Source organism: Juglans microcarpa x Juglans regia, chromosome 2D (assembly GCF_004785595.1).
Source record: "Juglans microcarpa x Juglans regia isolate MS1-56 chromosome 2D, Jm3101_v1.0, whole genome shotgun sequence".
Taxonomy (NCBI): Eukaryota; Viridiplantae; Streptophyta; class Magnoliopsida; order Fagales; family Juglandaceae; genus Juglans; species Juglans microcarpa x Juglans regia.
The window spans coordinates 18,987,696-19,009,167 of NC_054596.1; the positions used below are offsets into that span (position 1 = coordinate 18,987,696).

At 36.4% G+C, this 21,472-nt stretch overlaps 2 long non-coding RNA genes across 3 annotated transcripts; both read left to right on the forward strand.

Annotated features, from left to right (window-relative positions):
- The first annotated feature begins 1,000 nt into the window (after nucleotides 1-1,000).
- LOC121249940 lies at nucleotides 1,001-12,039 on the forward strand. Of its 2 annotated transcripts, XR_005937673.1 has the most exons (4): nucleotides 1,001-1,334; nucleotides 1,999-2,054; nucleotides 10,535-11,488; nucleotides 11,597-12,039. It is a non-coding gene; the product is annotated as an uncharacterized LOC121249940 (long non-coding RNA). The 2 variants fall into 2 exon arrangements; XR_005937672.1 differs by lacking the exon at nucleotides 1,001-1,334 and having other exon boundaries at nucleotides 1,670-2,054.
- LOC121249941 lies at nucleotides 2,414-5,279 on the forward strand. Its single transcript, XR_005937674.1, has 2 exons — nucleotides 2,414-2,834; nucleotides 5,016-5,279. It is a non-coding gene; the product is annotated as an uncharacterized LOC121249941 (long non-coding RNA).
- Nucleotides 12,040-21,472: the final 9,433 nt, after the last annotated feature.

Sequence of the window (21,472 nt, forward strand, 5' to 3'; positions counted from 1 at the left end):
GGTCTGGCTCCATCTAAATTAGGCTCGTACGGGGTTAGGCCTTGGATTCATTAGCTTATTAGACCATGCCATAGCCCAAGCTCATGATAATACCAAACAGTCCCTTAGAAGATGATTAAGTCCCTTCCCGTTACCTCACGAAATCTCATCAGTCGCAACGTGATGAGACTTGTAATTGTGATGGGCCTTAGATTCATTAGCTTATTGAACCATGTCATGGCTTAAGCCCATGATAATATCCAACGGGCCTTAGAAGTTGATTAAGCCCCTTCCAATTGATGTAATGTTCTTAAACTAGCCCCATGCATTAGCCGCTCCATGAATCTAGCGGAGAAAAATAAAGTTTTAAGAAGATTTTTTGATAAGTTTTCATTATTTTGTTTTTGCAACCAAATCCAATTACTGTAGCACAAAATTATTATTAATTTTTAACTCTGGAGTATTAGGTGCAGCAATGGAACATGAAAATCGTTGAAAATACATGTATGCTTCACTCTCAAGTATCAAGTATCCCCAGGTCTGCCTAAATATCCTCGTGTCTCCCCCTCATCAAAGTCCGGTTGCATCTTTGACGTACGTCCAAGAAAAAATGTCACCATACTTAAGCATGGACCCTACCTGTAGATCTGTGTAATATACGGATCACAAGATCATGATGATGATGATGATCATAATCATAATCATAATAATATTAATAGTAAATAAATAAAATTAAGATAATAAATCATTTAACTTTATCTTAATTATTATTAAATATTTTTTACTTCTGAATAATATTATTATTATTTATGGATAAACGCAGCCAAATCTTTAGTCAACATTTTCTTTATTTTAAATTATAAGTTTAGATTTTATTAAGTTTGAATGTAAATCCATTGATTGAACTTCTCTTGGTATTTACCACCGACTTTTGTCTAAAACTCTCCCACTTCTTAAAATCTGAATTATTAATCGGATAAATTTTACATATCTATTTCATTCCCAAATTTCTAATGCCAAGCCCAAGTACGCAACAATCCCGAATCACAGTTAATAATTGATTTCGAGTAGAACACGTTCAACACTCTCTTTCGTCTTTATATAGCCTCAGTTCGCTGCAAATTCTCCACAAAATATTTATTCTTAGCCACATATGTAAACAAGCTACCAATTGGCTAAGCGTTGATCAGTTAGAACACACACCACTACAAACCGAAGTTTCCGTCACACCCAAACCACCAATTGGTCCCTACCGTAGCTCAGGCCAGCCTAGATCCGCCGTCTTCCATCATCTCATTGTCATTGTCGTTGATCTCAGACTAGCCACCAGCCCGTTGCAAGTCTCTTTTCTCTCTGTAAGGCTCTTTCTTTTGTTCCTATTTGTTATTTCTTTTGCAATAACTAGATATATATGACACCTCTCTCAATCGCTCTCTCTCTCTCTCTCTCTCTCTCTCTCTCTCAATTTTCTCTTTTCTCTCGGTTATTCTTTCTATGTCGTTATCTAAATAGCTTTTATTTCTAATTTGTTTTAATATCAAGCAACACAGAAATCTACACACTAGAAGACAATAATTTTTTTATTCCTTTTTCTTTCAAGAATTTATTTAAATATTTAAAAAATACATCAATTTACTAATAGTTACTTCATTAATCAATAAGTAAAAAAATACAATAAAATATATAAGCGATCAAAATAAGAGAACAAAACCATAAGGCAAAGTAGCATTTTCCTACTAATATTAGATAAATTATGATAGTGGGGAGAGCAGCTCCAATAGCCACCCCAATTTAGCAACTATAAAATAAGAATTTTTTCTTTAAAAAAACCACATTTCAAGAAATGTCTTCTACAAGTAGAGTCAATCCCATGTTCTTGGCCCGATGCCAAAAGAGGATCACCTGCTGATTTTGTAGACAATCCAATGATGGATGCATTGCTTTGATTAGTCTAGCTTCTATAATTGATCATTTTCGAAGTGACTGTTGTTGAAGTTCCTTCCCATGTTATGGATCTAGAGAGATAATCCAGGAGGCAAGCAAATGGATAGCAGAGGCAACTCCGAGAACCTAAGGTTAGTACACAACACCGAGTGAAACCAGGATATTGATTACTGAGTCAGCACTTGTAGAATTATTTTTATATCTTTTATTTATTTCATATAAAATAAGTTTTAGGCTTTGTTTGAAAATGAGATAAGATGAGAAATCTGTTAATAGTAATAAAATAATTTGTGAATAGTAGTAAAATAATTTGAGTTAAAAAGTTTAATTAGATTTTGAGAAATGAGAGAGAAAATTAAGTCAGATAAAAATATTATGAGGTTATAATATTATTTTATAATATAATTTTTGTTTTAGAATTTGAAAAAATTGATTTTTTTTTAGAAGTTTAAGAAAGTAGTAATGATTAGGTAATGATTAGATGAAAAAATTGAAGATATGAAATTGAGAGTGTTTATTTTTAAGTGATGTTTGGGAAAGATCACATAAATGATATGAGTTTCCAAACAAGGCCTTATTCAATTTCCCATTTTCCTCTTTTAATTTGTCTAGATTGCAAGAGAGAGATGAGATTGATTATGATTACATCGCCATATATATACATATATATATATATATATATATAAGAATTATCAACAAGCTAGTTGAGGTGCTTCTTAACCTTGTAGAAGTGATCATGTACTCATCATCCGATTCTCCTTTGGACATGGTCGATGTTATAATCTTGCAGCTTTTCATTCCAATATCATGCGTTTACATGGCTGCAGCAGAGGTGATAACCCATGTTCCAAATTAACACGAGCTACAATCAAGACTCATGTCATTGGACCCATTGATCATTTACGTTTGAGGTGTAACACCTCGTATTTTAGTATATTTTTATTGAAGAATTATTTTAATAATTTAAAAATTTATTCTCTTGTTTTAAAATTATCGGATATTTTAAATGGCTTATTTTTATGATCTTTAAATTGTGAAAATTAAATTTGATATGTTTTCTTAATATTTATTATTGTGATGCATTTAAATTGTTCTTTATTTTAAATTAATTGATTGTTGGATTTAATTATTTTATCTTCATTTTATCATTACGTTTAAATTATTTTAATTGAATTGCTGTTTTAAAATCTTTTTCGTTGGATCATTTTTATTACCCAAGATGTGAGGATTAGACCTCATTTCTTTCCTTCTATTTTTTCTTTTTCCTTTTTCTTTTTCTTTTCCTTCTCTTTTTCTTTTTTCTTCTTTTCTTTTTCTTCTCTCCTCTCTCCCTCTCCTGCGCGCGCTGCACCTCTCCCCTCCGCCCGCTTTCTTCTCTTCCCCAACCCACTGCCGTCGCGCCGCCGTGCGCGACATCGCCCCTCCCATCAGCTTTCCCACCGGCCGGCGACACCACCCCACCAATCTCAGCCTCCCTCGCGCCGCCGACAGCCCCCACTCACCACACCAAGCCGCGGCGCTCTCTTCACTCCAGCGCCGCCGTCGCGCCACCTCTGGCCACCATTTTTTCACCACTTCATCATCGACCTCCTAGCAACCCAATGGACCCAACCCCAGCTCCGATCCATCACCGGTGAAGCACATCCAACCTCATTTCTGATTTGGGTATTTTTGGCCTAAAACCACCATTTGCGCCGCCACCCAATGCAAACCACCACCACTATTGGCTTCACCGACCTCTCTAAGCTCTACCCTATCAATTTCGGGTCTTAGTTTGTTCCCATTCAAAAGTGGGTATTTGAGAGCCACGACCATAGTGTATTTTACACTGTTTTGTTGCTGAGCCACCACCTTTTGCACCACCGTGATCCTTCGAAAATTATTATATAGCACTGTAAGTATTTTTCCAAAGAACTGTCGTGATTTAAATATATTTTTGTACTAACTCATATTATTGTGATCTGGTTGGACATGCCGGACTGAGTCCGAGGAGTTTGGGGGTCGGATGGATTGTGGACGGAGTTGTGTGTTTAGTTGGTATTGTGAATTATTGATTGTTGGTTTTGGTGTTGTTCATGTACATGGCATATTGCACGCATGATTATGTTTGTAAAGGAAACTGGGTTTTTGTGTACATGTATTCATGTTCATGTGTTTTATGAAAATTGGGTTTTCATGTGTTAAAGGATTTTGGGTGAGTGTGTATCACGACCCCAAGTCGAGATGAGATATTATCTCGGTGGAGTTCCTCTAGTCACTCTGGAGCGGAATATACTGAGTGACGTCCCCAGATTGTCGCTGGGCGACGATGGGATTGGACGAGATGGTCTCGTGCCGATTCTGTGGCCCCTCTGCTGGCGGGGGCTAGAGGATGCTTGGCCACGAACATGCTGGGCGCGGAACTGGGCATCACTACGAAGCCAGGACGTGCGGATGATCTCTAGGGGAGATCATGGTGCATTGGTTAATGGAATAATAGGCTGTTTTCTGGGAAAATAGCATGTGTTAATTAAAAGGATTTTATGTGATTCATTTTCTGAAAAAATGATATTTTATTGACTTGAGTCATTTTCTGGAAAAATGACGGAGTATTATTTTTGGGCCAAAATGGGATTTCGGCGTGTGTTGAAAATATCTATTTTTGAGAAAAATAGTATTTTTGGATCTAATGCATATTTCATCATATGCATGTATGTTGGTCGCATTAATGTATTTTTATCCCGTAGTTGTTTGGTCTATACTTACATGCGGTACCATTTTGTGGTAACGCAGATTTCGATGTAGATGAAGCTGAGGGTGAGCCTGAGGATTCGGCTCTGCCCGAGGAGTGATCTGGGATCACTCGTTTTAGTTTGAGACTTGTAAAATATTTATTTTGGATGACTGTATAATTTTTAAACCTTTTTACTGATTGTTTAAATTGTATTAACAATTCTAGTACTTAGTTGTATTAATTATCCACTGCATTGTTTTTGTACACTGTTGCATGTACACACACTTGGCACTAACGTTGGGATGTGTGACCGTGTTATCATCATTCCGGCATCTCGATTCCCGTGTCTCTTTACATGGGGTCATGGGCGCCACATCAGGTGCCCTAACTCGAACCCTACTACTATTAATCCTTTTTCCAACTAGTACTGATCCAGAAGCAATATGAAACGTTTGATCTACACAAAGCATTTCCATATATAAATTGTTATATGTGAAAGTGAATCACCTGATCTCCACAACCCGTGGTAGCCAAAGTAAGCGAACCCACCCATTTCCATTGCCTAAGGTTAGTTTGGGTAGTTTTATTATTACTTTTCACTTACTTTTTAGTATTATTCACTACTATTTAATATTCTATCATTGATTTATTATTATTATTTACAGAATATCTGAGATCATTTCACTACCCAAACGTAATCTAAATAAATGGAGAGAAATATATCGTTTTTGCTTGGTAGAAAAGTTGTATTTCTCTTTTCAAATTCTTCAAATTAATAAATTATATATCCTTCTTGTTGCTTTCTTGTCTTGCCGCAGCACACAGAAAATAAAATTTATTTTGTTTCCAAAAAAGAAAACAAACATAAGTATTTCTTCTTATTACAACAAAGCTACGAAGAATAGGAATTTGAGCGTGCATTATAAAAAGGAAATAATTTGTACAATCAAGTGTTGTAGTTCCATTTGAAAAAAAGTGGATAAATTTAATATCCACATAAAAAACTCATTTTAAATGGTAGATTCCAATTTTTTAAAGACAATGCGCGGAACTTATATGTCCCTAAAATTGTATCTAGCATTACTCTTATAAAATAAAAATAAAAAACTCTATTAGATGCACTCATCGGCTATTGTCAAATTCATTCTAGAACATCTAACCGGCCCTATGTGATCTTACAAGTATATTGTCGAAAGAACACTGCTAGGGAGACCAAAGTTTGTGACTGATGAAGTGTACCGATCACTTTATTTTGTATTTTTCTTTTTAAGATTTCTATATTTTTTTAATATATTTTTTAAATATTAAAAAAATTAGAAATCCGAAAAAATACAAAATAAAGTAATCGGTAAACTTCATTGGTCAAAAGCATTATCCTTATCAAAAGTTAAGGGTAATGAAGGCAGACCAACCACCTGGTAAAATAGAACACATCACTCAATGATGAAATCTAAAATCTCAAGGAGCCTTTCGCCTTCTCTCTAGAAAGAGAAACTCATCCTTCTCTCTAGAAAGCCCAAATCACTCTATGTGCCTCCACCAGAAAGGAGGTGTGAGAGCTGTGATATGCTTTCCACCCTCCTCTTCATCTCCATTTTCTTTTCATTACAACTGTGTGAACATGCTTCAATGTTAGTATGTTTTTCTCTCCTCCCACCCACCGATTCGGTTTTCGTTAGATCTACTGCACTATAACCATCATCAGTCGACACGCACCCCACCACGCAACCCTACTGCCGTTGATCTACTGGGACGACACGGAACCGTACCAAAAATCTTGGCACGTGATCTTCACGAGCATGGTCCTTACACGCCGCCATGCCCCAATGACTTCGCTGACTACACATACCATACCAGCAGATTCCCCACCTTATGATTATTTAGATCTACCCAACCTCACCTCCAAGTCATCAGCGCGCGTGGCGTCCACACACCACCACAGAGGCCCGGAAAGACAGATGATTTGCCTTAGATCATTCCATCTGATATCGGTCTTTCTACTATGTTATAGCTTTTCCTAACTAACGATCTTGAAAAAAGGACGACGGATCTCTTCAAAATATATCTCAAGACAACAAATTGTAGTGCACCCAGAGTTTACACCGCCTCCAGCAGTGACTTACTTTAAAACCATATTTTAAGATGGCATTCTCTTTGTAAGGCATTGGTGGAGATTGATCCATTGCAAGAAATAACACATATTGCGGCGATTTCTTTATTGTAAAAGATAAATCGTCGCAATAAGGCAGTAAATGCGGCAATTTTTTGTCGACGCAACCTCCAAACATCAATTTTTAAAAAAAAAAACCTTTTGCAGCGATTTTAACCAAAAGTGCGGCAGAAAAAATCATCAAAAAAGACTAAAACTTGTTGCGAATTAAATTCATTGGAATTGCATTTTTTAATGGCAGATGAGGCGCCAAAACACACGAAAAGCACATTACCCTAACCCCCCCCCCCCCTCGTTTTTCTACCATACACTCCCAAATTTCGAGTTTACCTTCTTCCCCAACTTCTTCTTCTCCATTTTCTCTCTACCTACACATTAAGCAAAACCCACTAAAAAAGTATTGCTACACGACTCTCTCTTCGTTCGAAAACCACCACTAACTGTGGAGACTCCACCGATTTGGCAACCGCGGAAGCTATTATGCCATATTTTCTCTAGCACGGTAAACACCAAATCGTTGTGCATGACTCGCCCTTCTGCGAGTTCCAGTTCAAAAAGTGCGATTTTTGACATTTCCTAAGCTATCATTCAACATCAAGCAAGACCCTTTTCCTAGTGGCAAAGGGTTATCCAACTCGCCTCCTCCCCATCCTCTCCTCCACTCAGTTGTCGCCAATTATTGTTGGTAAGATACTCTTTTTTTTAGTTTATGTTCTTAATGAAACCGTTTAGGTCAAGTAGAAATTAGTATCTATTTTTGACACTTTGCTCAAGTTATTGATAGCAAGTAGTTAACCAATATTGTCATGGAAACATGGGTGGTTTGCTCTTTCAATTTATGCATAAATTGTCTATGTGTTTGTGTATGTATAATGTAACTGTGGCCATATAATGTAGATTTAAAAAAAAAATACAAACAATCCTATGTTAGACTGACTAATAAACGATCTATATTCTTCTTCAATTTGTGGTGTACAATAATATTGTTTGTATTATCATTACAATTCTAAAGCTTGACATATATGTCTGAACAGTTTAAATCGCCATCTATTGAACATCTTTTATTCAAGAAGCAGGTCTATTTTTCTTTTGTTTAAGATGATATATGTTTGCCAAAAATTGTTCATTGGAAATCACCCTAGCTCCATAAATTGCACATATGCCAGTATTCAAGTATATATTCTTTCTTTTCTAGCTAGACTAATGGTTTGAGAATTTGGTGAGCTAGCATAATAAATACATGACTTGCAATGCATTTTAACTAAGAATACTAATTCAATTCCAAGGTTTTCTATCCAATCTACCAACTTTATACATAGATTGAGTCTCAATTTGTATGTAAATGTTAAATTTGAACATTAAGAGCCGGTAGCGCTAACATGCAAGATTCAACAATTAACATATATAAAGCTTTAGATAAAGTACCAATTTGTTAACTATATGTGGCGTATTTGGAAAGCAAAAAACTCATGAAGCATTTGTTTTTACCCTTAATTATCAGAAATCCCATTTGAACAAAATAACTTAATTACTTTACGACAAAATCCGGTTTTGGATAAATGTGAGCTTACTGATCAAGGTACAAAGGGATCATAAGACAAATGAAGACTCATAATATAGCTATTTTCTTTGCATATATACACATATGCACTAAAGCGCTAGAAGAAATTAACCAGTTTCTGGAAAATTTGTCTATAGATTTATACCAGATGATTGCTACTTAAAACTTAAATAGTCATTTGTTTCGCTACATAACTTATCCTTAATGTCCTAGTAATTTTAAGCTAAGATAATTTGGGTTGCAATAATAAATTTTGTATTTCACAAGATATATAGTACTAATTTCTAAAATCCAAATCTATCCATGTGATGATTTTTGGTCTTTAAATTTGTTTTATGGTTTGCCACGAGTTTGGACTTTGGTGTATCTTCAGGCACCTTAGTACACTTAATTTTTACATGTGCATCACATAATTAATTTCTTTTTTTTTTTTTAAACAAAGATAACATTCATTCATAAATAATCAATGGTCATTACAAGCTTTCTCAGCTAAAACTAGTTTATCAAATTCCACTATATTTCTTCTATGCCAGATCCCTCTTAAAATAGAAGTTGTTTCTTCTAACAATTCTTTATATATGGTGTTGCATAACTGGTCACATAACTCTGTAAAATGTGCTACGTTAACTTCCACTTCTGCAACTTACTACTTGCAATTGCCCAAATATCATTCGCAGCTATACTGATGTCCATAGTACATGTATAAGTGTCTCTTCTTCTCAACTAGAGATTGGACAATAAGGGTTTTTACTAACATTTCTCTTGAAACGTATACTTTAGTTGATAAGGAATCATTATTCGCCCTCTATAGAGGAAATGTTTTATGACATTTGGAACATTTAAATTCCATATCTTCCCCCACCTCTCTTCATTTTTTCCTATTTCAGAGCATTCTCCCCTTTGCTTCCTTTTCCTCTCTTTAGCCAAGTAATAAACACTTCCAACTGAGAACTTCCCAATCTCACTGCAATTCCAGATTAACTTATCTTCTCCCTCCCCACGCTTCCAACCTAAGCTGATAGGTAAACTACATATCAATGCAGCCTCCTCATTACTGACATGATCCTTCACTACTTCTTCCTTCCATACCCTTAGATCTTCTTCATAAGCTCACTAACTCTTGCATATGCTCCTAGTGATGTGATTGGAGATTGCACACTGTATATGTAGTTTACATAATTAACATCTGGAAATATGATATTAATGAAATAAAGGATGATAAAGGGTTTGATTTCTCTTGCCAAAGGCTGTTTCTGTTTGTATTGGGGATGAATAATTTCTCTTAAAGGACTTGAGCTTGTTCTATTCAATTTTATTGATTTAAAGATTTCTTTTATTTGCCAGTTGATCTATACTCTTGCTGATCACTTTCTTTCCATGTTTTGGGACTTTCATGTCACTTTGTTTCTTTGTGTCTATGTCAAAAGAAATCTTCAATCTTTTCTAAGATTCCAGATCATTTTGACTTAATTACTTCCTGCATTTAGGTAAACTGATAGTCATTTCAGCTTCCTCAGATACTTAAAATGATTTATAATCAACTTTTCAGATCAGGTTTTTATTTGAGGCCTTATTGAATCTTTAACTCTTGCTAAGTTGTCCCAACTCAATAACAGGTAATTGCACAATAAAAGATCATGGCTTAGGTAGCTTGTTCTGTCCCCATTTCTTAATCTTCTTACCATCCCCCCATGCCATATTAGCCCTACTCTCAAAATCTCTTTTAGCTTCCCACACACTCCTCCACATAAATGATGGAGAACTTTCCACTTTTGCTGAAAACGACACATTTTCCCTTAAACACTTTTGTATTTGTAAATCTCGTCACAAGTGATTTAGGTTCCTTTAACAATTTCCAACTATGTTTACCTAATGTTTGCTAAATTAAAATCCTCAATGTGATAAACCCCAACCCACCACAATTTGAATCCTCCCCCATTCTGATATGTAACTTTCAATAGAACACCTTTTTGTTATTGGACTTCTCCCCCAACCAGATTTTTGCCAACATATTAGACATCTCTTGGGACAATCTATTGGCATCTTGTGAGCATTCATCGTATATGTAACATCGTATTAGAGTCGCATTTTAATTAAGGTGGATCCTATGATTTAGTAAATGGATTGGAAACACTTGTAACTCAAATGGAATGTCGTACAAATGTAGGTGACACAATGGGAGAAAGTTCCCAAGGAAGAGGGGTTGGACGAGGTATTCGTGCCAGACGATTTGTACCGTACTCATGTAGAGCTAGCCGATCACGAGAAATTCGCATTGATTCATACCACAACCCTTCAGATGCAGATCAATCAGACTCGAATGACTCAGCGCAGCCTCCCAGTCATCCATGGGAGCCTCCATGTCTCATTCCAATGCCCCCACCCGAGCCGAATAGAGAACCCTCACCCGTACAAGAAGTCCCACCAAACGGAGACAATATCGGTACGGTCATCATTTCTAAACTTTTTTCAATATAGAACCCCTAGGACATATATGTGTAAACAACAAAGATTAAATATGAAGACTAATAGTCAATTCTTGTTATCTTGAAATATAGATGCGACCACCCCCACGATGCCTACAGCAAACCTGGAACAGCACAAACGTAGACATGGGCCTGCTAAGTGTATTGAGTTCGAGAAGTTGAGGAAGCATGGAAAAGTGCTTTTAAAAATTAATGACAGAGAAACAACACCGTGCTATGAGAATGCATCCATGTTCATGACACGGGTAACGTAAATTGTAAAACAACATTGCGACATGAGTTATGTGAGATAGACCGATGTACTGCAAACACAAAAGGATGAGTTGATCGACTGTGTAAGGGTAAGACAGTTGTTATTTCATTTTGAGGGTAAGGAAGTGGGCGTACAATACAACATGATGTTAACGTGATGTTCAACCATGTAGGGTGACTTCGTGTTGAATTGGGATCGGAAGAATCATAGATTGACCATCTTGAAGCAATTGCGTAAGCATTTCAATTCATTCCATCACAAATTACACAAAAAATATTTATCATACGGAAGTCACGAAGAAGCATCGGCTTCTGGGAGTACCATGGTCAACTTGCACGTCTGGGTTAAGTTGTGTGGGAAGTGGGGAAGCAACAAATTCAAGGTATATATTGGTTATTCAAAATAAAAAAAAATAAAAGGCGGAATTTAACAAGTCATTATTTAGTCTGTTTATTATGCAGTTTGTGTAAACATTGGGTTTTAATGGCAGAAAATCTCAAGACAAAATCAAGAGAATAGAAAGAGGCTAACCATTAACCACACAGCAGGCCGCAAATCCTTTGTTAGAATACTGGAGGAAAAGGTATAATATTTCAACTGATTTTTGTCGTAACTTTTATGGTCACAACCCATTCTCCCATAACCTTGCTCAAAACCCATTTGCTGCATTTATACTAGTCCACTAATTTCATTAGACATTTGTAAGGGTGCTCATAATATGGAAAATCATGTTGGTTAAGGTCATCTCTAGTTTGATAACGCATAAAAGGTTGTTTCCTAAAAAAATAGAAACTTAGTTTGTACAGTTTTGAGATCTAACCGTATACAAGTTAATTGTTAGCGTATAAATACTTAGAATGTAGGATAATAGAGTTGGGGACAACTTATTTAACATACGACATAATAATTGGTTAGAAGGACATCTTATGTTGTGGGAGACTTTAGTCAGTTGAGGGATTTTTTGGGCTTTACCATATGAAAGTTTGGTTATATCCTAATGAGTAGTTCCAATTCTCTAGACGGCTGTTGGGTAAGGATCTGACTGGCGTTGGCTTAAAAGTATTGCAGCACCTTGAACAACAATTTTCTTTTTCTTTTTTTATAGGAAATCAAAGATATTGTATTCATAAAAGTAGGCAAAGTCCAAGTACACAGGAAGTATACATGAAAAAATGTCTAACTAGAGGTTACAATAGAAAGGAGAAGATCATGGACACTAAGTCCGTTACCAACTTTAGCCCCCGCCCATAGGAACAATGACTTAAAAAAGAAAACTTTAAGCTCATCTAGTGTTCTCTCTTGATCATCAAAACATCTAGCATTTCTCTCCCTCCAAATACACCAATACATGCATATTGGTACTAATCTCCAAATTGCCGCTACCTGATAATCTTTATATAGTCCTCTCCAACTTGCGAGGAAATCCACCAATCTACTAGGCATAACCCAAGACAATCCGACCCTTGAGAAAAAATCTTCCCATAAAACCTTGACCACCTCACAGTGTAAAAGCAAATGATCAACTGACTCCCCATGCTTCTTACACATACAACACCAATCTAAGACAATAACCCGTCGTTTTCTCAAATTATTTGTGGTGAGAATCTTGTCCAAAGATGTTGTCCAGACAAAGAAAGCTGCTTTTGAAGGAGCTTTCATCTTCCATATGCTCTTCCATGGGAACATAGACATTCCGGAGTTCGTGAGCTTTTGATAAAAAGAATTGACAGAGAAGATACCTTTCTTAGAATGGTTCCAATGCATCTTGTCTCCAGAGCCCCCTGGAATACTTGCGGAATATAATGCCGCAAAGAACTCCATAATAGACTACAACTCCCAATCATGAGTTGTCCAAATGAAATCAATATTCCATTTAGGGGTGCTGTTTGAAAAGACTAGAAGGTCAGCAATCGATGCCTCCTTTGCTCTAGCAATCGCAAAGATGGCAGGGAATGTATCTCGAAGACAATGGTTACCACACCATATATCAAACCAAAAACAGGCACACGAACCATCGCCTACTACAAAATGTTCATGTCCTCGAAAGGTCCCCCAAAGGTGCCTTATGTTTTTCCACAAACCCACACCATAAGTGCCTCGTACCTCATTCGAGCACCATCCTCCCCAAGCTTTCCCAAACTGAGAATCTATAACAGACTTCCATAAGGCCTCCCTTTCATTTTGGAACCTACACAACCACTTACCCAAAAGAGCTTGATTAAATTTCATCAAGTGACGGATCCCCAACCCTCCCTCCGAGATTGGGCTACAAACTGTTGACTAATTAACCAGGTGAAATTTGAACTCTTCCCCCAATCCACTCCATAAGAAATTCCTTTGTAGCTTCTCAATGCAGTTAGCCACCTTTGTGGGGAGCGGGAACAAAGACAAAAAATAGGTGGGTATGTTAGAAAGAGTGCTTTTAATCAAAGTCAATCTACCACCTTTCGACAGGTGTAGCCTCTTCCAAGCAGCCAATCTACGCTCCACCCTTTCGACTACATCATTCCAAATCTTTTCAGATTTAAAAGAGGCCCCTAACGGTAAGCCAAGATACTTCATAGGAAGCAAAGATATCTTGCATCCCAAGGTAGTAGCTAAAATCTCTATATCTGGGGTAGCCCCCACTAGCACTATTTCTGACTTTGCAAGGTTAATGATCAAACTTGACACAACAGCAAAGCGGATCTCTCTGTATCAGTCTACGAGAGGAGTTGAAGAAACTCATCGGTGATCCATTTACCAAGATAGAGAAACACGTAGAATAGATACAAAATTCTATCCATTTCTGCCATTTCCCTCCAAAACCACATCTTCCAAGTAAGTAGAGAAGGAACTTCCAGTTAACATGATCATATGCTTTCTCCATGTCTAACTTACAAAGTAGCCCGGGTTCTCTAGACCTCAATTGGCCATCCAAGACTTCATTCGCTATAAGTACCGAGTTAAGAATATGTCTACCTTTGACAAAAGCATTTTGTGGCCTCGAGATTAGTTTTTCCACCACTATGCTTAGTCTATTAGCTAAAACTTGGGATAGAATCTTTTACATCTCATTCACAAGACTAATGGGGTGATAGTCTCTCACATCTCTAGAACAACAATTAAGTGAAGAATTATTGTCAGTGCAGGAGATGAAGGTTCTATAGAAGTTATGTAATCATTTGATTCTTTCTCCAAGATTTTATTTTTCACATTAATTCTTTTTTAAATACCATATTTTGTAGTTATAATTAATATTTTAACTTTCTGAGAATCTAACAGACCTTAACAAATCGTTCGTTCAATTCAGGAGCAATTATTAATGGAGCAGCTGGACCACATTCTAGAATGCAATTCTACGTATGTGTGTGGGCCTTTTCATTCATCAATAAAAGTTGTTCTCATGCTAACTAAAGTTGGTGTACTGTTCTTTTGAATGATATGATGAACATTGATGCCTATGCTTTAATTGCTAGCTTGGACAATTTATGAGAGAGAAAAAAATAAGGCTGCTAAAAAAACTCACTTTTGGATTTTACAGATAAGTAAAGAAAAAAAAATTATTCGCCTCATCATTAATATTTTAATGGGGCAATGTTTCTAAACTCCGAGAATCACCTCTTCTGAATGCATTGATGCAAAAACTGTAGTTGATGCTTCCATACCTTGTGTCATTTGGCATATCCATGTGGATTTGATGACAACATTTCATAAGCTGTCTAGATTTTCTTATTCTGCATGATGTGACCTAACAACAGCTCTCAACATATGATGAATAACATAATTGAGAAATAGTCAAAGTTAGTCACTACAACAGAAAGGCTCTTTCGGTTGATGTTATACCCAACAATCAAATTAAACATTCTAAAAAATGATATACAGTCGGCATGTCAGATCACCTTTCTGCCATCAAATGGAGGAGCCAAAGGGTCTTGCACTAGCTAACTAACCTGATCGTCTGTGAGACCATCATCAGGTAGATCATCGTCCTCACTATCATCCAAACTAGCATCCAGCTCATCGGTCTCTACATTTGACGCTAGCGATTAGGATGCAGCCAGTGTGTCTGCATCAGATGGTGCAACCGTTGCTCCCGGAGTAGCCACCGTAGCCACCGTAGCCACTGCAGGATACCCGCCGGCCAAGCGCTGAATATCAAGGAAATCAGCAATAATGCAGAGAGAGAAAGTAATACTCACTCTCCAGAACGCAAAGGTGTAGCACAAAGCATCAGCATCATACTCTCCCATGGCGTGGTAAAACTCACCGACCATCTCCGGATATGAAGTCCCTCTCTGCTGATAGATCAATGTCCATCCTCGGTCAGTGATGATGGAGTGTATGCTCCATCCCTCCCATGCAAGATTGCAGAAGTCATCCAGGATGATTTCCCGCTCAACAAGTATAGGCCTCGCCTCTTGAACATGAGCTGCTCCACTACTTTGGTCAGTCTGATCTCTCCCACGTTTTCTTTCGCTGGTTGCCATTAGTATACTATTGATCCTATAACCACAAGGAAAGTAAGAATATAATTAAAATAATTGTGTAATTATATTATTGAAGAATTACACTATATTGAACTGAATTGAAATAACCCGTTCTAATAAAACATATTTTGTTCAACTAACCATCTGTAATGTGACTTCATAGTTCGAATTAGGAAAATCTCTATTCGAACGGAATCTTATGTTCATTCGAATAGGCAATTTGTGTTCATTCGAACACATTTAATTTGTTCGAATAGAAATATATCTATTTCCAACTGAGCGTTCGAACGGAATAGAGTCCATTCGAATAGGAATAAGCCAAACAGGCATGGCTGAGTCGACTTAGCCCCAAATGAAAAAACCTAGGATTTTGGAGAATCCTTCATTTTAATCGGTAGAAATGATTAGGGAGTGAAGCTCCATCATTTCTACCGATTACTTTGGTGTTAGTTGGCCAGAAAACACCAAAATGGGGTCGGATTGATTCAAAATCCGACCCCCTCAAACACAACCCATTCGGGGAAAAAAATAAACAATAGAATTGAATAAAGGACTCATACCTCTTAGAAGTTCAAATATTAGCTTGCTACGGCCGAGTTCATGGCAGAGTTGGTGGCTGCTAGAGGTTTCGGATACTATCGACTCTGAACGTAAAGGGCAATCTATTTGAACTGGGTATATGATGTCCGTGAAGTCCCATTCGAGCGGTAAAAAAGAGGTTCGAACGGTTATTATATGCATAAATGTTGTTCGAACCGATAGGATATTGGTTCGAACAGTTATTATACTAAGATATTTCTAATTATATTACTAATACTAATATATAATAATACTAATATTACAAAGTAAAAAGTAAAAAAAATAATACTAATATTATTATTATACTTTTATTTAATATACTTATACTATTATTTGTAAAATCTAAGTTTGGGAAAACTTAAGCGATCTGTGGGGAATAAAGTTCGTCTGGAAGTTTCGATTGCAAAGTCATACATTGATAATGAGTGGTATACATTTTGTTCAATGTATTTTCGTTGGGTTGATACTAGATTTACGAGACCGGATCTAAATTATGAAGGTGGACAAATGGGAGTCTCATCGGTATTTTCTATGTTTTTCCAGATTGTACATCCCTTAGGCACACAAAGGGGTTATGGGCGAGAGTTTAAAAGAGCTCGATGGTATGTTTTGAATAACTGTACAAAGATTGACTACTACTTGAGGTTAGTGATGATCCTCTAAATCAATAGTATTTTTAAGTTCATATATAATAATATAGTATAACTTGATACAAATTAATAGTTCACATAAACATGCACAACGAACATATACAACTACTTCACACGAATGGCGTAACGAACGTAAAAAAGATGCACGAAGAGGAATTCGTCTCATGGTTTGAACATACGGTATTAATGTAAAAATATCTTATAATACGAATTTCATACCACTAAACTCCACTTTTTTCTATCCAACATTGATATAACTATAATAATATTTATTGATGTAGGTTGTATCGAAATATGGTGAAAAATCAGAAGAAATTTTACCAAAACTGTATGCTCTGGCACGTGGTCAGTCCAGGCGGGCCATACAATACTCAAGATGTTCGGTGCGTAGACATAGATTTCAAAGAACTAACAGAAAACGATATAGGAAAACTCAAAATTGTGGAGTCGCAGTCGAAAGAAGCCATGGAGATGATAACATTGATTTCTACGAAATTGTGGAAGATATCATAGCGTTAAAGTACGTGGGGGATATATGGTCTAGTTATTTAAATGTAATTGGTAGGATGTCTCAGATCCTAGGTTGGGAGTGCGTAACGATGAAAATTTTGAGTGTTAATATATTTCGCACATGGTATGGGGACAATCATTTTGTTCTCGCTTGCTAAGTGAATCAAGTTTTTTATTTAGATGATCCGGAGTATGGGAACCCATGGCGAGTAGTGGAGAAGTTTATACCAAAAAATGTATATGATTACATTCCAGAGGCAGAGGAACCACATGAAGAAGTCCAGCAAATGAAGAAGCATATCAAGAAAACGAATCAGACATCAATCTGTTTGTTTATCTAAACCAATATGACATGGTCCCATTGCGTAGAGAATATGTTAAGCCCGAAGTAATTAAGGGTGAAATTCAGAAGAAGATGAATCAACTGAAATGTCTAGTGAGGATGAGGGTGACTGGTCTAGCAAAACTGATAGTGAATGAATTTCAGATAGATATTTATGTAAGTATTATTCTTATAAATATCCGTAACGTTTGTTCCAATAATAATTTATTACAATTTCAAACAGATATGCCTCCCAAATGCAAAGCAACACCTGCGCCATCCCCATTCATTATTGATTTCCCGTACCATCAATTGTAATGTCCCAAATCCGGGTGGCTTGGAGAATTACTGTCTGTCACTTATAAACATGTTTCCCAACACGACTAAAATAAATCTCCAAAGAAACATTATTAGCAAAACTCAATCTCAGGTCTTCTAAATAAACACCTCGAAAACTCCACAAAGTCATTACTGCAACAAAACAAAAAATAAACTAAGGAGTCCACAATCTCCCGGTAGTCGTAACAAACCAAACTGATAATTTCATAAGTCTTACTAAACCCAGGATAAAATTAAATCTAAGAGACATGAAATCTAAAGGACATCAGAATTCCTTCTTTTAACATCCTCTTCTTAGCTTAATCATGCTCACCAATCTAATCCAGATCCTCAGTTGAACTCTCCACATCATCTGAAAATATTATAAAGAGAGGGAGTAAGTTATCAACAACTCAGTAAGTAGAGGACATATGCTAGCGTGCAAACATGAGCACTTACAAAGTACATTATGCAAAACAAAATATTTTACAAAGTTATCATGTAGAACAAGACATGTTTTCAAAAATAACAGATCGATGGTTTTAAGACAAGTAAAACTTGTAGTACTTTGGCATAACATAAGCTGAGTATCATCATCACATCAAAACAGAGCATCACACAGAGCATAGACTATGTTTCACCCCCGTGGTAGGGTTGTGCTAACCTTGGTGGCCAAACCAAGTAGAGACAGAGGTGAAATCTTTCCTTTATTCTTCTCGGAGCCACAAGTGTGCACACAGGAAAGACAACAATAAAACCACTTTGTTTCCCAAAGTGGGTGCACTCAGAGACAGAGAAGTTGATACCAACCCAAACAGAGCAGAGCATAACAGAGCAGAGCAGAGCAAAGCAGAGACAGAGTCAGATATAAAAACCAGTACACCATGCCAAAGGTTTTCAGATGTTATATCAAAATAATACAGTGTACCAAAACAGAATCAGATAATTTACACACACTGAAAACAAAAGCCAGAACATTGCTACTTTTTTCAGATTTCAGAAACCACATGACAGAATTTAACTCATGTCTACACAATGCATGTCAGAACTTTTTCACACAGATTTCATGAATAATGCAAATAAGCGACCGAGGTTGATCTTTGTTTTCCCAAGTTCTCATTACATCACAAAATATGCAAGTTTTCATGAAGTCAACCTCAGTATTATTAATTTGTATAAAACCTAGCATAGGAACCTCGCTTACCTGACTCCTGCAGTGTATTATCTATGCCTTGAATTCGACCTCTAAAAATCTCGTCACATATTGATAGAAAATAAATATACACTAAGTGTTAAAAGACAATTGACACAACTTCTATCTAAATAATTAAAACCCATAATCCCAAACCATATTATTGCAAAACAACTCACAGACGGGAGAAAGCAAGAGAGAACAGAGCGTGAGTGAGTGACTAAGAGGAACACAGTGAAAGAAGAAAAAGAAAAACCACTAAACGGATTTGCACTACCTGCAACCCATGCAGAAACACAGAGAAAAAAAAACAGAGTAAGAGAGAGAGAGGGCGTCAGATTGGAGAGGAAAACCAGATGTGAGGGAAAAGAAAAATGGAGAAATTTTAGGGCACTACCTTCGGACTCACGAACAGACCCAACGAAAAAGAAAGAGATGAAAACGGGAGGAAGTGAGTAACGTGAGAGAGAGACGCGAGGAAAACCAGAAACCGAAAGAGAGAAAAGAGGGAGAAAGAATCGGGGGGGGGGGGGGGGGGGGGGGGGGGGGGGGCGGGGGGGGAGAGAAGAGGTTGAGGAAGAAGGGAAACTTACCCCCAAAACGGTGCCGTTTCGCACTCCTCCAAGGAAAGGGCTGGGCCTTCGCGCATGGTCAGGGCCTCACAAATATTGGGCCTTACATCAATAGTGGGTCAACATCACAGAACCAGAACAAGTTATTTTATGAAATTAAATACCACATTTAATGCTCGATTTAAGTAATATATATAAATAATAAAATAATTTAATTAAAATATATGCTTTAATTACTGTATATATAGCTGTTGTAAGCCAGCGTCGAGATCGAGGCACTACGAGAGGTGTCTGTATAGTGAAAGTAAGAAAAGTGAGTAAAATTGAAGTTGATATTCTTGATGATCATATCAGTGGCTCTAGAGATTTGATAGCTTTGCTTGCTTTTTATGTTGGTACGCTTACTCGCACATATGCACCGATGACTACATCCTCTTAACCACATAAAAAACTGTTGCCTGATAATAAGATACATCCCAAGAAACTTAGTATAACTTGTTAATTTAAAATTACTTTATATTTATACTAATTGTTTATAATTTTTGAAAGAGCGAGTTTGACTTTAATTTTGGCCGACAAGATGATTGACTAACGATTGACGAAATGATGTCATATGCATTCTGGAGGTACAAAGGCCGATGTCATGCACATTATCAGAAGTTCATTACTACAACAGAGGCGCACCAAAATCCATTCCAAGTAATGCCACCAAACGAATGGGAGAAGGTTTATGATATGTTTGAAGATCTTGCTTATGAAATAATTTCGTTATTATCTTTTTTTAATAGTATATGATAAATGTATTAAACATATAGACATGATAATTTTTTTTTAGCAATGGAGTACTATGAACAAAGCAAATAGATCAAATTTAACGATACACCACCATGCGGGTTCTCGATCTTTTCATCATTTGTCTAACAAAATAGTAAGTTATTCTAGTCTCCGTTAAATATTAACATATAATACACTTTTTTTATTTAAGTTCTAATATAGATTATCCTTTTGCAGGAAGAAGAAAGTTCTGTTGACTATGATCTGACTCAATTGTACGTTAAAGCACATAAAACTCATGATGGTATTTGGATCAATCCCCAAGTAGAGGCAAATTATGTAAGCTTAACTTTCTTTAATTTCATTATCTAATAATATTTTTATTACTTATACTAACTTTAATGTTTTGTTTTTTCTTTTTTTTGTAGGATAATATGATATCTTTTAAGGAAACTGTTGCGGATCCGTCTGATGAGTCATCTATCAACGATGCTCAAATCCTTTCTCAAGCTGATCTTGGATCACGTTCTGGATATTTAAGGGGTTTAGGATGTTGCATGAAGCCGTCCTCAACATCATCATCCTCTTCTTGAGGCAGACCAAGTGATGACAAGACTAAGAAATGGGAGGAAGCAACACTTGAGATAGAATGATTGAGGTCCAAGGAAAAAGAGTTGCTGACCCGATTAGATCAAGTAGCGGATTTAGAGGCGAGATTAGATCAAGAGAACGTACAGAAGAGGCTGGAGTTGAATAACCAAAAAATGTTTTAACAGTGGCAATCAATGATGTCCCAAAACTCTATGTCACCACCACAATCTTAAAATTTATTTTGTGTTTAATTGTCTTTATATTATGATGTTCCAAAATATTTGAATAATTGTGATATTTGAATTACAATTTGTATAATACTAATATGATATTTTTAATTAAATTTTGTTATGTATGATTAATACCCTTCGAACGGTAAATTACCATTT